The sequence below is a fragment of the Benincasa hispida genome, chromosome 1 (genome assembly GCF_009727055.1).
Source record: "Benincasa hispida cultivar B227 chromosome 1, ASM972705v1, whole genome shotgun sequence".
Lineage (NCBI taxonomy): Eukaryota > Viridiplantae > Streptophyta > Magnoliopsida > Cucurbitales > Cucurbitaceae > Benincasa > Benincasa hispida.
Genome location: NC_052349.1, coordinates 5,612,594 through 5,630,638, shown reverse-complemented (window position 1 = coordinate 5,630,638; position 18,045 = coordinate 5,612,594).

The window sequence follows — 18,045 nt, the reverse complement described above, 5'->3', positions numbered from 1 at the left end:
CCCACCCCCCACAACATTCAAACTTCAAAAACATCCACAAACACAAAAAAAAAAAATCTAACTTTCCCCCCAAATCAATTATAACCAAACTCAACCCACCCCTCCTAACATTCAAACTTCATAAACATCCATAAACACACACAAAACTCCAGTTGTTTAGCTACCATAACTGCAAGATAGCCAACAATTCACTATCATAAAGCTACTAATAAGACATAATTAATTTGCTATCATAATTGCAGGATAGCAACATAGTAGACAACTAGATAATGAAGTAATCATACCTAATTTGATGGCCCTTTTCTTTGTGATCGTATCATGTCTTCCATCATTTTTTTCATTTCTTCCATTTTTCTTGCATGATCCTCATTCATTTGTTTTTTAATATCTTCAAGTTTCCTAGTCCTCGATTGAGACCGTTTGAAATTGGCTTTCAATTCCCTCACCTCCCTACTTTCCATTCTTTGAGTAGAAGACGAACTCGATGAACTGCTACCCATTCTTAACTTAGGTTTAGGACTCGAACCTAGGTCTTTTATATGACCGGGTCGTTTACCCAAAACCCTCTCATAAATTTCATCCTCTATTAGTGGTTGGGAACCTTCTAGAGTGGGGTTGGATTGTAATTCTTACATTTGATTCTGCATATATTAATTAAGTGTGTAAGTATGAGCAACTGAACTTACAAATAAAAAACAAAATTGGTTATATGTGCATCCTCAGCTGCCTGATTCACGAACTTTCCACCTTCAGAGTGTGTTTCTTTAAATAGGTCAACACATCCTACTTCTCGACCTTGTTTTTCCTGTAGCTCAGATTGAATTTGCAAGAACAACTTCGATCCACCTACGTGGTCAAACGATAATTTCTCTCTATTCTTCCTGTTTGTCTCCAAAATTTCCTACATTCGAACAAAAAAAAGATATTATATAATAGTAAACGAAGTAAATGTTACACGCCCTAAATTATTATAAAATGAAACTCTTCACTTTCGAAGTGGCCACACAAAAAATGTTGGGGTTGATGCCCTAAATCTCATAGGATCCTGTAGTTTATAAACATCTGTATGAAAAAACATTTGTGATATAATAATATAAGATATTTTCTTCACTATTGTCTATAAAATATGAGCTATTTTAGTTGCATTAACCATAAACCAATAAACTAAGATCCTTGGTTATCGTTGTAACTTAAGCATGTATGTGGAGACATACAAGTGGATCATGTCTTAAGTGATAACCTAAATGGTTTGTAGTATATGGATCAAGGAGGGAAATTTTATCTTGGTGACACTACGGATACGACCCGCTTTGTAGATGTTACAAGTGTTGTAAAGTGTTACAGATGGTCTGATCCTGATCATTCATATAGAGACATGCGAGCGGGGTATCCTATACAAAGGAATTTGTATAAGATCGGACCACGAAATGTTTAGTCTCGTTATATAATGCCGTTCATGATAGAGACTTTTATTTCACTAGAATGACCATAGGTAATATGACCTTAATCCTGAATGAGTTGGAAACTCCTGCCTATGAGGGCGGTCCTTTAATTTGCATGGGTGCGAGTGACTAGATCGCCGACTCAAACCTACCACTTTGGGGATTCGTCTGATTGGAGAGCTGGGAACTCAGTTACACAAGGCAGAATTAAATCCTTGCTCAAAGTAAGGGTAAGTAGATAGATTGCTCCCTTAAGGGCTGATTCCGAGGCTTGAACAATGTGGCGCCACACCTTCTCATGACTCGAGATCACTCATAGTAGAACTATGATGTATTGTTCATTAGAGAATTCAGTGGTACTTAAGGAGTTAGACTATTTACTCGAACCATTAATTATGTTCCATATTTTTGTTTATTATTTAATTGTATTAAAGTGTGTACGTGTATACACTATAATGTCAAGTTCCTCAAGAGCCCCGAAGCACAATTGGACTAAAGAGGAAGAAGCAAAGCTGTTCGAGTACTTGGTGACATTGGTCGCATATCAGACAATGGGACGTTTCGACCTGGGTACTTAGCACAACTACAATGTATGATGGCTGAGAAGTTTTCTGGCTGTAATATCCAAGGATCACCGACTATAGATTGTCGAGTCAAATCCATGAAGAAAAAAACTTACCAAGCAATCGCAGAAACGAGAGGATTGACTTGTAGTGGATTCAGCTAGAATGAGGACTTGCAATGCATTACTGCAGAGTGGGAGTTATTCGGTAAATGGCTGAAGGTGCAATTTTATCTAAATTGATTTATGAATATTGTTAACCTAATTAGAACATCCACTTTACCCTTCATACAGAGTCATCCTGCAGCAAAGGGGCTTCTATAGAAGTCGTTCCCATACTATGATGATCTGGTCTACGTCTTCGACAAGAATCGAGCTACGAGAGGATGGTCAGAGACCTTTGCGGATGTCGCCAAACCATATGAATGATGGTGCTCCTATTCATGAATCATAAGATTTGAACATCCCCATGATGTCTAGTCGGGAATGGACATGTCACAAGATGACATGTATGAAACACGTACTAGTTGAAGCACTGAAGGAGGAAATGCTTGAAGAGGAAACAAGAGGAAGCGAAGTGGGAATCAATTTGAAATGGCAGAGATTGTTAGGAACACGATGGAGTTTGAAAATGACCAATTGAAGGCGATTGTAGAATGGTCGAAAGAGAAGCGTGCAACTGAGGTCGAACTACGTGCGAAAGTCGTAAACCAACTCCAAGATATTATTAAATTGCATAATCGACAGATGGTGAAGCTTATGCAAATCAGATTCTGCAGTATGCAAGATACAAAAAGCTTCTTATCCATTCCCACAACCCTGAAGTTGGACTATTGCGACCCCCTCCTTCAAGAGAATATTTGATCAACCCATGTTTTGAACTGCTTTTCGACAATGAACAATGACTTTATTTCAATTATGCAGTTAAGTTTATAGTAGATTTGGTAGGAAATCTTCCTGATCATATTTTAATCATGTAATCATGAGTTAGTTATTTTGTCTTACATTTTTTTGTACTTCCAAAAAAGAGAGCTTTATATATGAGACACATGAATTGCATCTGAAAGTAATGTACTTTTTTTTTTTTTTTTGCTATGTTCACCAAGGTACCTCCTAAAATATCCAAAAAAAAAAAAAAATGGTGGTTAGCTTTTAATATAAATTAAAATCAAATTAATTTTGTATAAATTGGTGGAACATATAGTTTTAATTATATTTTCAAAATATGATATTTCATATGCATAATTATTAGTATTATAAAATATGGTAGTAGAAAAAGTTACATACGGTCTAAAATAATTTACATTCAAATTACATACTGTTATAACTCAGATTATAATAACCTGCACTCCAAATATAGACTACAATAATCTACACCCAAACACAGACTATTATAATATATACTACAATACTCTGCACTCCAAACACAAATTATTATAAACCAGACTATAATAGTCTGCACCCCAAATACAGACTATAATAACACATAGTTTATTATAACCCATAGACTATAATAACGATAAGCTATAATAACCTACTCTACGCCCCAAACTCCTCTTAATTAGTTTAAGTAACATCAAAATCTGTCAAAATCTTTCTATAGAGATTGGCTAAGTCCATCATGTTTAAAAAGTTCAAATTTAGTTTATTATGCTTTACATCTTTTATAATTATGTTGTTAAAAATGTCGAAAAGAAATTTGGTCAACTAAGTTGAACTTTTAAGTTTGGCAAATTTTTCTAATTTTTCTTCCCCAAATTTCTAAACTCACCAAGCATTAAGGATTAGAGTTTGAACTTAAAATTCAGATTACCAATAATAGGGAATGATCACAAAATGCATCTATTATTGAATGATGAAGTGATCAACATAATGAGTTTATATAGAAGACTCATTATGAAAAGAGAATAAACAGTACAACAACTATTTAACAAAATTCCTAAAGTTGATGAAATTTTTTGCAACAAACATAATAAACTTACAAACAAATTTACTATTAATGAGCTCTCTTGATACCCCCTCAAGCCTATGTGTTGAGAAGAACACACATTGAACTTGTCCCTTTATAGATAAAAGGACGTAGAAGATAATGGCTTGGTGAAAACATCTGCAATTTGAGCACTAGCTGGGAGATGTTGAACTCTGATCTTCCTTTGTTGTACAAGATCTCGAACAAAATAAATGTCTATCTCAATGTGTTCTATACGAGAATAAAGAATTGGATTTGCACTTAAGTGGACAACACTCAAATTATCACACCAAAAGGTTGGAGGTTGCGAGAGGGTAATGTACAAGTCAGTAAACAAGGAATGTAGCCATACCAATTCTGATGCAGTAAGGCTAAACTTTTGTATTCAACTTTAGTGCTTGACTGAGAGATGATCGTTTGTTTCTTTGAAGCCCATTGGATCAAGTTACCTCCAAAATATACACAAACACCAGAAGTTGATTTTCGATCATCCGGATCCGAGGCCCAGTCGACATCAACAAAACCTTGAATAATCAAATCTTTTGGCTTCTGGAACAATAATCCTTGCTCAAGTGTTCCTACTAAGTACCTTAGAATACGTTTGACAACTTGCCAATGAAAACGAGTTGGAGAATGCATAAATTGACAAACTTTATTCACACTGTATGAGATTTCTGGTCTTGTTAAGGTGACATACTGTAATGCTCCAACTATACTCCTATACAACCTTACATCAGCAAACCTTTCACCATGAAAGTTGATAAAACAAGCCCACTAACCATTGGAGTAGCAATAGCATTGGCAGCTGGCATTTATGCTTTATGTAACAAATCAACTATATATTTCTTTTGAGACAGAAATAAGCCACTAAACTCAGGGTAAGAGACCTCAACACCCAAAAAATAATTCAACAAGCCCAAATATTTAAGAGAAAATTTATTGTGCAATGCAGAAATCAGCTTATCAATCATAGAGGAAGAACTTCCAATGATAACAATATCATCAACATATATGAGAATATAGAAAAATACCCCATTTTTGTTGTTAATTAGCAGAGAAGAATCAACCTTAGATTTTTGAAACCCTTACTAACGAAGAAAAGATGTTAAGCGCTCAAACTAAGCACGAGGTGCCTGCTTTAAACCATAAAAGGGCTTTCTTTAGTTTGCAAACCTTCATAGGAGTTGACTTATCAATCATTCCTGGTGGTTGAGTCAAGTATACTTCATCTTCTAATATAACATGAAGAAAAGCATTGTTAATATCAACTTATCTCAGATTCCATCCATAACGCAATGCAAGAGTAAACAACACACAAATAGTAATAGGTTTTATAATCAGACTAAAAGTTTCTGTATAATCAAGATCAGCAACTTGATTATATCCTTGAGCAACTAACCGTGCTTTATATCGAGCAATAGAGCCATATGAATTCCTTTTGATTTTGAAGACCCATTTGCATCCAATGACCTTTTTTTCAGAAGGTTGAGACTCCAATGACTATGTATCATTAGCAATCAGAGCCTTGTACTCTTCTGTCATGGCTTGAACCCAATGAGGATATAGTAAGGCTGCTTTAACATTTGGAGGCTCCTCTTCTACATACTCCATAACAAGAACTTTGGGTTTAAAAATACCATTTTTGCTTCGAGTAACCATGGGATGTTGATTAACAACCAAGGAAGAATTCGGCAAAGGTGCAGGAGTGAATGATTGTTCTTGTTTATGTGGAATATTAAGGTATGATGCTTAGACTGTGGAGATGAGTTTAAAATAGAGGGTATGGAAGATAACTCGGGTAAAGAGGGATCATTTGGAGGAGAAGAAGAAATGAAAGAATCTGAATTTTCAGTCGAAGGACTGTTAGATGAGGAATATGAGACAAGAGGCTGGACATTAGTCTTTAGGCAATTAGGTGCTACCGCAGAACTGTTGGGTAAAGCAGTGATGATAGGACAATGGACTGACGAATTCGAATGGTTATTTAATGGCTGATGTTGATGTATAATAGGAGATTTTGAAACAAAGGCTATTGTAGAGGACTTTTTTGTACGATTATGAACAAAAGAGGAAGTAGGAAACTTTGACTCATAAAAAAGGTTATGTCTTGAAATGTACACCCTTCCTTATTGAGATAAGCATTTATAGCCCTTGTGAAGAGAGCTATACCCTAAGAAAAGACATGGAGTAGAGCGAGGATCAAGTTTATGTTGGTTATAAGGCCTCAAGGATGGATAACATAAGCAACCAAATGTTTTAAGAAAGGAATAGTTAGGTTTAAGGCCAAAAATTTTCTCTAAAGGAGATACTTGTTGATGGACTATTGTAGGAAGTATATTGATCAAATATACTGTAGTAGAAAAGGCATCATCCCAGAACTCAAGAGATAAAGAGGAATGTGATAGCAAAGCCAAACCAGTTTCTATAATGTGTCTATGTTTTCTTTTTACTAGACCATTTGTTGGGAGGTATGAAGACAAGTCAATCTATGTTGAATACCTTGAGATTTTAGATTAGGAGTGAAGGAATGAAATTCACCTCCTCCATCAGTATGAAGACGAAGTATAGGGTGTCCTAAAATTTTTTCTATAGTTTGTTTGAAAGATAAGAAAGCAATAAAGGCCTCATTTTTAGTTCTAAGAAAATAAATCCATGTAAATCTTGAAAAGACATTAACAAAACTAATATAATATTTGAATCCATTCCTAGAAGTTTGATAGGATGGTCCCCATATGTCTGTTACAACTAATTGTAGAGGTCTTAAATAAGTGGTTTGAGAGTTGAAAAAAGGAAGATTATGAGTTTTAGCTATTATACAATCATGACAAAGAGAGAATGTATTTTTATTGAAATACGAAATATTACAAGATTGAAAAACATGTTTGACAGTAGGTAAGCTTGGATGTCCTAATCTATTATGCCATATCTCTAGTAAAGAAAGAGCAGAGGATTGATTTTTATTACACTTGGTGACTGTTGTGTGAAGAACTTGATGAGTAGCTTTAGGTACTGACTTGTGCTTGGAGAGAAACTTTTGGGACTTAGCCTTTTCCATTGCAAAACAATAGAGTCCATCAACAAGATTGCGTTTGAGAAGAGTTCGACCATTGAGATCCTTCACAAAGCAAACATTAGAGGGAAATTCAAAGTAAACATGGTTGTCTTTAGCAAACTGACTAACACTGATAAGATTTTTGGTTATTTTGGGAACATGAAGAATATTTTTTAGCTGAAAGATAGTGTTTGAAAAGGCATTAGGAAAGGAAGATTGTATAAAAGAAGTCCCAATACAAGAAACATTCAAACCTGCACCATTGTCTACAACAACCTAACTGTCACCAAGATATTCAGTACCAAAAGTGAGATTAGATGCATCATTTGTGACGTGACTAGTGGCTCTAGAGTTTCCGAAACCACTGGTTTTCCCTATTGAGATCATTTTGTATAGACAGAATATTCACACAGGAATTCCCTATATGTTGTCCTTGATGATTGGAAGAAGTATGCTATGTATTATTACTTGAGTTTGGTCTATGAAACCATTTCTCAAGAAGAAGATAACGCTTAAGAGTAGTGTGTCCAAACTTGCCACAAACTTGGCATTGAGGTTTACCATTATTGTTCCAAAATCTTATGTTCTGCTTGCCAATCGAATTCTTACTTCTTCTGTTACACTCGGTATTATTATTATTGGGTTGAAAAGGAGAAGAATAAGGTTGTTTGGATGAAGTTTGTGTGGTGAGATTGACTAAAGGGGTAGAACCATCAACATTCACTAGGCTATGTCTCTCAACACGATTTTCTTGAGCAAGGAACTGAGAATTATCCCTTTGTAAAGAAGGGTATTCATCCTTGTCTGTGATGATAAAAACAGTAGAGTCATACCCAGGTCCCAAACTGACTAGAATATGCATAACATGATCTTCATAAGAGATAGATTGACTGACAACCTTTAATGAATCAACTAAGTTTTTAATCTTGTGAAAATACTCCTCTAACTTCAGATTGCCTTTTTTCATTGTCTCCAATTTTCCTTTTAAATCAAGTACTCGAGCCATATTACGTGAAGAAAAATGTGCAAGAAGAACACTCTATACCTCTTGAGATGTAGAGCAATCCAACATTTCAGACAAAATATCTTTTGACATTGCGCCAAGAAGCCAAGAAACGATGAGATTGTCTTGCCATACCCAGTAATCATATTTTGGATTAAGAGTCCTTGAAGAAGAAGATGGGGAATCAGTCGATAGAAATCTTGGTGAGCAAGAGATCATGGATCAATAAATCGTTCAAGCCTATACCCTCACAGTTTCGTAATCTAAAGCTTCCACGATAGAAATTTGCTTTCGTCCAATATCAGGGTAGTAATTTTGCTGCCAGGGTTGATTACTTTGAGTGGTAGGGAAGACAAGATTGTTTTAGAAGAAACTTGATCTTTACTCGGAGTATCCATGTTTGAGAAGGCTTGCCGGAGAAGAAGAGAGGGAAAAAATAAATTCAGTCATTTAGCCTTAGGGCTCTGATACCATAATAGAGTTTGGACTTAAAATTCAGATTACCAATATCAGGGAATGATCACAAAATGTATCTATTATTGAATGATGAAGTGATTAACTAATGAGTTTATATAGAAGACTCATTATGAAATGAGAATAAACCGTACAACTACTTAACAGAATTCCTAGAGTTGATGAAATTGGTTGCAACAAACATAATAAACTTATAAACAAATTTACTATTAATGAGGTCTCTTGATAAGGATTATAAATTATTTGACAAAATAAAATGTGGCAGTGATGTGATTTGAGTTGCAATCGTATAAAAAGTTAGTGGAACTTGAATTTGGGAGGAAAATCCCCTTTCGTAGACCAAAGCCCTTGCCTCACGAACCAATCTCCCATCGACATTTTCCTAAGAACATTGAGTAGTAATCCAACCGTCGTATCTGTGACATCTTCGAAGAACAAGTTTCCTGTAAAAGCAATAACCACCCCACGACGGCGTAATTCTGGAAAGTCTAAGTGATCAACACCAATTCTGACAGTGACAACGAGCTTGAATGAGGGAAGGGAGTCGAGAATGGCGGAGGTGAGTTTGGTACTGCCATCGCCTCAAATAAACAAGGCTTGAGTGTATTTGGGTTGGGCATAAGAGGTGAGAAATTAGAGTAGGGGGATTTTGGAAAGCCATGGTTTTAGGAAATGGAATTTGGCCTAGAACCAATACTTTAGGATGCTCATTGGCCTTGTCTTTGGTTGCCATTTTACTTGTTTCTCAGAGTGTTGCCTTCTCCCTGATTAGGAAAAAAGTCAAAGAAGCCCCCCAAAATTGGAATAATTATATGGAGTGCTATTTGTAGGGGTCCAAATGAAAAGTAGTCTTTGTATGTTTTTTAAGTTCGAGAGGTTCCATGTTTGTCATGGGGGGTGGGTAGAGTTTTATTACACCCGTCTTGTCCTTGAAATTGGCTATCTTATATATTTATGAATGTTTACGAAGTTTAATGTGTTGTGGTGGGGGGAGGGTTGAGATAAACCATTTTGGGGACGAATTTGTGTTTTATGTGTGTTGGTCATTGTTTACTCGTTTTGTGTGTTTTTGATATTCGGGAGGTTCCATGTTTATCGTGGGGGATGGGTAGAGTTTCATTACACCCGTCTTGTCCTTGAAATTGGCTAGTAGAGTTTCATTACACCCGTCTTGTCCTTGAAATTGGCTATCTTGTGTATTTATAAATGTTTACGAATTTTAATGTGTTGTGGTGGGGGGGAAGGTTGAGATAAACCATTTTGGGGACGAATTTGAGTTTTATGTGTGTTGGTCATTGTTTACTCGTTTTGTGTGTTTTTGATGTTCGGGAGGTTCCATGTTTGTCGTGGGGGATGGGTAGAGTTTCTTTACACCCGTCTTGTCCTTAAACTTAGCTATCTTGTGTATTTATGAATGTTTACGAAGTTTAATGTGTTGGGGGGAGAGAGGGTTGAGATAAACCATTTTGGGGACAAATTTGAGTTTTGTGTGTTGGTCATTCTTGAGGCGTTTTGTGTGTTTTTGATGTTCGGGAGGTTACATGTTTGTTGTAGGGGTGGGTAGAGTTTTATTACCACCCGTATTGAAGTTTGAACGTGTTGTGGATGTTTATCGATATAACATTTCAATATTTTTGTTTTATTGTAGAATGCTGTTCGGAGATGAGTTGGGACAATTGTTGAAGATGCTGTGTTTGAGAAGTTTTTTGGATGTTGTTTTGATTTTACTTCTTTTATGTATTTGTGATATGAATGTTTATCGACTTCGTTTGGATATTGTAATTTTTTATTTACTTGTTATAATATGGACTTCATTTTCGTTTTTAATTATGTAAATCTTTATTTGGTTTAATATGTTTTACAGGATTTCAGATCAAATTTTAAAAAATTACAAACGATATATTAAATTTTAATACTTCTCACGCATATAGGATCTCCCGACGCACTTTAAAACGATGTCGAGAGTTATGGGGGAACTCCCGACGCCTACATGGCGTTGGGAGTTATGAGGGCACTCTCGACGCATATTGTAAAACCCGAACCCTAATCACTTTAAGCAAGAGTAAGTAATATGATGTCTTCTAATGAGTTAAATGAAGTCATGTTTAAAGAGGGATAGAGGATGGAAGTAAGAAGAAATAAGCTATTGTGTAACTAAGTGTAAACCCCGAAGTTTCCTAAACAAGCATGTTTAGCCAAAGGAATGATATATTGAATATCTAATAAGTGAAACCATGTTACCTATAAGAGTTGTTGAGAAAGGAAAATAAAAACACAAAATAAGAAAACTCATTTATTGGTTTGGTACGTGGCGGTTAGTCCTTGAATTTAAGAGGCGGCACGAAGATTAAAAGGAAGAGAAACTTCGAAAGCTTGGTTTCAGCAATCTACCTAAGCAAATTTAGTAAAATTGGTGCCATTTGAAAGCTAGGAGAATCTAGTTTTCGAGGTTGTCTTGCCGGAGAAATATTTCAGGAGAAGAAGAACAAGAAGTGAAGAAAGTGCAGAGGAGGCAGAATCACAGATTAATCAGGGCCTGAGGTGAAGATTGGAAACTCTAGAAGGAAATCTGTGCATAACAGAGAGTCTAGATTTTGAGTTATGAATGTTTGAAGTTGTAACAGAGAATCTGTGTATAAGCAGACAGCTGCTTGAGAAGAACAAGCAAACAACTCACCATGGAGAGTTCGATATGGAGAATGAGGATCTCAAGGAAATCTCTCTAATTTTATGCTGAGGATCTCACTCTAGAAGGAAATCTCGCTAGAAATTGGGCTGAATCTTGCTGGTAAGGTTAGTATCGCTAGGATGAAAGTTTGCCAGGAAAAGCCTGATCTCGCTCATGAGGATCTTGCTGATCTCGCTCATGAGGATCTTGCTGATCTCGCTCATGAGGAGGATCTCGCTGATCTCGCTCATGAGGATCTCGCTAGTAAAACTGTCTTTGATAATGAAAGTTCCATTAGGAAATGAACTATTTGAGGTATTTTGCTAAGAACTCTAAATAGTTAACCGGGAATTATGTCTTTTCAGGCCAAGAAGAGCTAGGAGAGACGTATAATCCGTTAAGAGGCCAACGAGCTGTGAGTGACTATGTGATGCTTTAATGTTTTAATGATTTAGAAACTATGATTTCTTAGAAGATATTTCTCATGTTAAGTGTTCAAATGAAGTGCCAATCAACATATGTTTGAAGCTATTTCTCATGCTAAGTAAAGCATGTTTTCCACGGAAATTGACACGATTTAAATATATTGTCTTGTTCAAATACTTTCAGCATGTTTTAGTAACTCCATTTTCATGATGTTTACTAGTGTATGGGTTTTCCAAGTATATTTTCCATGTCTAACGTATGCTAGTGGTTTTTACAAGTTGGTTCAGTGTGTTTTAAGCCAACTTATTTCACAAAGTATGAAGCATGCGTTAGGGTTAAAGCTAAGGTTGAATGAAGCTTGATGTATTATGTTTTAAATACCTAAGATTGTCAAAGTACAGACGTTGATATTTTTAAACTTAATGAAAAGGGATGCTGAAGGTAGAGAAGGCATCCTAAAGAGTTTCTATGCTATATTTGAAAACTATTCTTTTAATACTCTTCGAGAACTTGATAGCTTAAGTGAGCCGGATACGGAAAGTAAGGAAGGTATCTGAATAAATGTACCAAAGGTGTTAACGGTACATAGAAAACACCACGTGCACGTTGGTAATACAACGTCAAGGGATTGAGCAAAAGGGTTCTCCCCGACTAAGGTTGACGTTGAGGGTTAAATCTAGTAGTTCACTCTCAACTAAGGATAAAGGGACGTCGAAGTATGGGTCTCCTAGGCTATATACCAGCAAAGAAGAGGCCGAAGTATGGGTCTCTTGGCCGATAATAGACGTTGGGAGCTAGAGCGATGTATGCTCGTTCTCAACTAAGGAATAATGATTTTTAATGATGGTTTTAAAGGTTTTGTATCACGGTTGTTTGGTACATTTTAGTTCCAGTATTATGTTTTCGAGCTTTCAATTTAAGCATGAAATTTATGTTTTTATTAAGTCACTCACTGGGCTTCTAGCTCACGTTTTCAAATGTTTTTTTTTCCAGGTAGCAATCAGATTCCTTAAGGTTGATCCTGCTGCTACTTGCCACTGAAAAGCCTGGCTTGTTCAGAAGAACTTAGGTTGATGGTTTGTTTATGTACACATATTTTTAGAGGGACTAGGGCTTTGATAGGAATGTTTTGGGCCATTTGTGAATATTTTTCCGTAGATGTTAAGTCATGGCTGTATGCATGTGTTTATGTATCATTGTAGAATCTTAAGGAAGGCTTGTTGTATGCGTATACTACTAATGTGTTGAACATGTTGGTATTTAGAATAGAAGGCTTTGGTGGTGGGTACTGGCAGTAGGGTTAATAACTACCACGGTCATATCCTCATCCAGGTTAAAGAGTAATCTGGGAGGGGGTGTGACACATATGTGGTGCGTTGGGAGTTCCCCCATAACTCCTGACGCCGTTTAAAATTGCATCGGGAGATCCTCTCCCGACCAAACTCCCAACAACCATTTATGCGTCGGGAGAGACTCTCTCAACGATTTTTCCACACTTTTTCGACGAAATGTGACGTCGGGAGAAGTCAGATTTCTTGTAGTGACTATTGAATAACAAGCCATTCATTTTCTATTTATAGAGAATTCATGGGCATGAGAGTCCCTAATGATTAATGATTAAATAAACCAAGATTTTACCATGAGTGCAATTTTAGAGACGCGAAAGCGAAAGCCTATGGGTTCGTTTCTGTAACTGAATAACCAGCATTGAAAATCGTCTTTACATTGGATGGTTTGATGTTTTGATGATCCCTTCCTTATTGACCGCAACTTCTGTATTTATTATTGCCTTCATTGCTGCTCCTCCAGTAGATATTGATAGTATTCGTGAACCTGTTTCTGGATCTCTATTTTAGATGAACAATATAATTTCTAGTGTTATTATCCCTACTTCTGCAGCTATCGGTTTGTAATTTTACCCAATTTGGGAAGCTGCTTCCGTTGATGAATGGTTAATTGATACAAATCACCGAAATAGGTTTATGATACATGTATAGGGTGTAAAAAAAAAGGCCAACGTGAATATTTTTTTTTTTTGAAAGATATTGTAATTAAAGTGTGGGATGGGGGAATCACACCTCAGACCTCGAGGTCGATAGTACAAGCACTATGTCAGTTGAGCTACGCTCTTGTTGACACCAACATGAATATTATCGATGAAAAAAGAACCGTGTAACTTTCTTTGTATGTTATTTGGGAGTGCACTCGTGACTTTTCCACTTTTTCTTGTTGAAAGGTTTCTCTTTATCCATTTTTTTATTTGTTAAACTAGTTAACAGCATTGATATATCCACCATTCTTCAAACAATCTTAAAGTCGTAAAGTTCCTTTGTAATGGTTTGTTTGTTCTTTTTTTTTTTCCTTTTCTTTTTCAAATTTAATTTTGATCATAGCAATTCACTTAGTCGTTAGTGGTCAGCTTATAAAATATGTAATTAGTTGAAAGGAAATTTCAAGCAAGTAGAGAAATTGATGGAAACAATATTTTGCTTAAACTACCTACCTTTTGACCAATATGTCTTTCATTAACAAGATAAGAGTAAATTGACTAAAGAGTATTTATAAAAAGAAATCACAAATATCTAGAGTTAGCACAATCATAGATTTATAGTTTAGATATATGATGTATATCATAAATATATGTCAAGGTTCTCTAATCTTTAGAGTATTTAAGTAAGCAATTAAGGTTATTGGACTATCAAATTTTAAAGTTTCTCAATAATGAATCACGTGGCTTTAAATTTATTGAACACGGAATAGTTTTATATGATAAAGCAATATCTCCTTGTCCTTTTCTTGGTTCTCCATCATTATAATTTATTTCTTAGTCTGTTTACATAGAGGGAGCTTTATTCATTTAGATACGACTTGACTGTTCGTTTTGATCAATTGTTCTACAGAACACAACTCAATGTTTTTGGTTGTTTGATGTAACATCCCACATTTTTTTATTTTATTTAATAATAATGTAATTTTCAGTAACTTTATTAGTTAGAAATTCAGTAATTGTCCTTAGTTGGAGGGCATGTTTAGAATTTTGGATTTGAAGTATAAGTGCGAGAATTTAAGTGTTGGCGTGAAAATTATTCAATTTTAAAATTCAATTTGAAAATAAATGACATGAATTAATTTTCTTTTGAAAAGGAAAGGAATTTAAGAGTATAAAGTGGAATAAGGAAATGAATAAAATATAATTATACTATTTCCTTTTTAGTTATTATTATTATTATTATTATTTAAAAAAAAAAAACCAAACATTTCCTTCTTCCTCTCGCAAAAAGGAACCCTCACCCTCGTTGTTATCTCTTCCGTCGCTGCCTCCCTCATTGCCCAAACTCCAATCATCCATTGTGTTGTCAATTCTCCCTTCGGCCACCACAGACCGCGTCGTGCGACTCCCTCATACCCTCCTCTGTCCGTCCGTCTGAGTTGCACAAATCTCGCCCAGCCGAAGAGCCGTCCGAAGTCGCACCGATCTCGGCCAATCGGAGGATCCGTCCGTCTGAGTCGCCGCCGCCTGCTTCGAGCTCGAACCGGAGGAGCCGCCGTTCGCAGCCGCGTGCCACTCCTCCGTTCAGCCCTACAAACCCCTGTGCCGCTGGTCCACTGCCATAGATTCGTCCAACGGGCTGCTCGAGTTTCTGTCACGGGCCGCCATTCAACTCCAGCTTCCGCTGCCGACTCTTGGTTTTGAACAGATCTTGGATTTAGGTGAGGTCAATGTTATGAGATGGATTTCTTGAAGGATTTTTTACACCCATTGATTATTGGATTAAATAATCATTTAATTCATGTTTTGAATGTTCTAAGTTGTCGTTCGTTGGAATTAGAATTTGTTAGAAGGAGATTTTGGAGTCGAGATTTTGGGAGTGGTTGTTGATCAAGTTCTTGGGGTAAGCTTTTGGGTAGTTTGAATTTGAATCTGAGGTTTCGCAATTATTGTTGGACTGAAATTTAATGGTTGTATTCATATGTTAGGGCTGTTATTTCAAACTGCTGTCATCGTTTGGATGTCTGATTTTATCTGTGGATTTTCGATTAAGGTAAGTAATCTTACCACTGGAACTGCCCACGAGCCAGGCTTTAGTTGTATGCTAGCATGGTGAGTGTATGTTATGGTAAATTGTTAACATGTTGATTGATAGTATGACCTGAATCAAAGTATGTTCTGACACGAGTTCTGAATTGTTTAAATATACAATCGTTAGTATGTGATGGTATGTGTTTTCATATGTCGACGTCTGATCTGCTGGTGTTGAGGCATACTTGTATGTTGTAGAATTACGATGTAAGGTTTACATTAATGTTGTATAATATGATGTTGTGGATTATGTGTATGTGATGGAGCCATAGTACCAAGGATTTCATGTATGTTTTAGAATTGTACGGTGTTGATTCTTAGAACGTTGAGACTGTGTGAATATCCTCATTGATTAGTTATCCCCAGTTTTGTGTTTCCTTCGGGATTCACCAGTTTTTGTTTCCTTCGGGATTCATCAGTTTTGTGTTTCCTTCGGGATTCACCAGTTTTGTTTTCCTTCAGAATTCACCAGTTTTGTGTTTCCTTCGGGATTCACCAGTTTTGTGTTTCCTTCGGGATTCACCAGTTTTGTGTTTCCTTCGGGATTCACCAGTTTTGTGTTTTCTTCGGGATTCACCAGTTTTGTGTTTCCTTCGGGATTCACCAGTTTTGTGTTTCCTTCGGGATTCACCAGTTTGTGTTTTCTTCGGGATTCACCAGTTTTGTGTTTCATTCGGGATTCACCAGTTTTGTATTTTCTCCGGGATTCACCAGTTTTGTGTTTTCTTCGGGATTCACCAGTTTTGTGTTTCATTCGGGATTCACCAGTTTTGTATTTTCTCCGGGATTCACCAGTTTTGTGTTTCCTTCGGGATTCACCAGTTTTGTGGGCATACTTAACTACAATAGGATAGGACTCAATCTTTTATCTGTTTCATGTGCTTATGTGCCATAGGTGGGTATCTAGAAGGCATAGATGCCTAGCCTGACCCCAGTGGTGGGGTTACTTACTGAGTATTTCATACTCATCCTTTCTTATGTTAATGTTTCAGGAAAAGGTAAAGATGCACCGGCGATGGCGCAGCAGAATTCGTGATCGTGACACTGGGACTAGACTTTTTCGCTTCCACACCTTGAAATTTGAGTTCTTATTTTCCTCTTAATATTTAGTTTTACTGTTAAAAATTTATTTCTAAGGATTATTTCTTTTATATACTTTTGTTGGTCTTTAAGAATTTTGGGTACCCTATTATTTGTTTTCACAATTGCATTTAATAAATGTCTTTTGAACTTTTCTTGTTTTAATTAGCATTTATTTCAAATAACTGAACGTCGTTTTAAATTCTTTGCATGCATTTATTTTAGTAACGGTCTTACCTAAGTCTTAGGGGATCGGGTCGTTACATTTGATGAGTAACTTTGTAAGTTTTTAGTTATTTTGAATAGTATAACTTTGTATTTTCTAACTTACTCATAACTTCATTGAAATACTAGTTGATTTGCCCTGAATCCATCTCGAAACGGTTACACACAAGCTGAAATTAATGAACTGTGCAAACACCAAAGCACTCTCATATGCATGCAAAAGTCTGTCTTTGAAGGTAAATATTTCTTTTAATTAGTTGTGCAAATGATGAAGATCATGAGATACATGTCATAGCATGTGATTGAGTTCTTCTACCAAGTTCAATTTCAATCTACCAATCAATCATAAATGAAGCCTCTTAATCTTGAATTTATAACCCGTTTTATTTAAATAGTTACATCTAACTCAAAGCTTCTCTAATCCTTGAAACCTTCGCAATCCACTTTCAGTTTACTAACTTCCAAAACATTGATGGTGAGTTTTCTCAATGGTTAAAAAACTATTATATAGTGATAACAATAGTTATATAATGAACAATAGAATTATAGAAATATATTTTTAATGATTATAATGTAATTATATAAGATAAATTTTATATCTACAATTGACATAGAATGCAAAATACGAACATTGTATTTCTCTATTTTAATCTTTTTAAAATGAATATAATTAAAGTTTTATCATTTATAAAACTTTCACCTTTGTAATCGTTTGTTTACTTTAATTTGTTGTTTTACTCAACGTAGTTTGTTTTTCGAGGGAATATTCATGAAACAATAATAGTAAGTTACCTACAAGACTGGAAGATGTCCAAAGGTAATATGCATGTTGTGGGCTACTCACTTTTGACAGAACCGTAATAAATAAAAAGAAGAGGAGGCATCTTTCACCCAGGAGCAAGGATTGGAACTAAAATTTCCAGATGGAGGGAATAGGGTATTAATACATCTGACAATAATTTAAACGTGGGAATTTATCCTCTAAAAAAGGAAATATTGAATGACGTGATCGTAAATTATAAGATTTTACGATTTCTTCTTCCTCTAAAGAAGATACTAATTG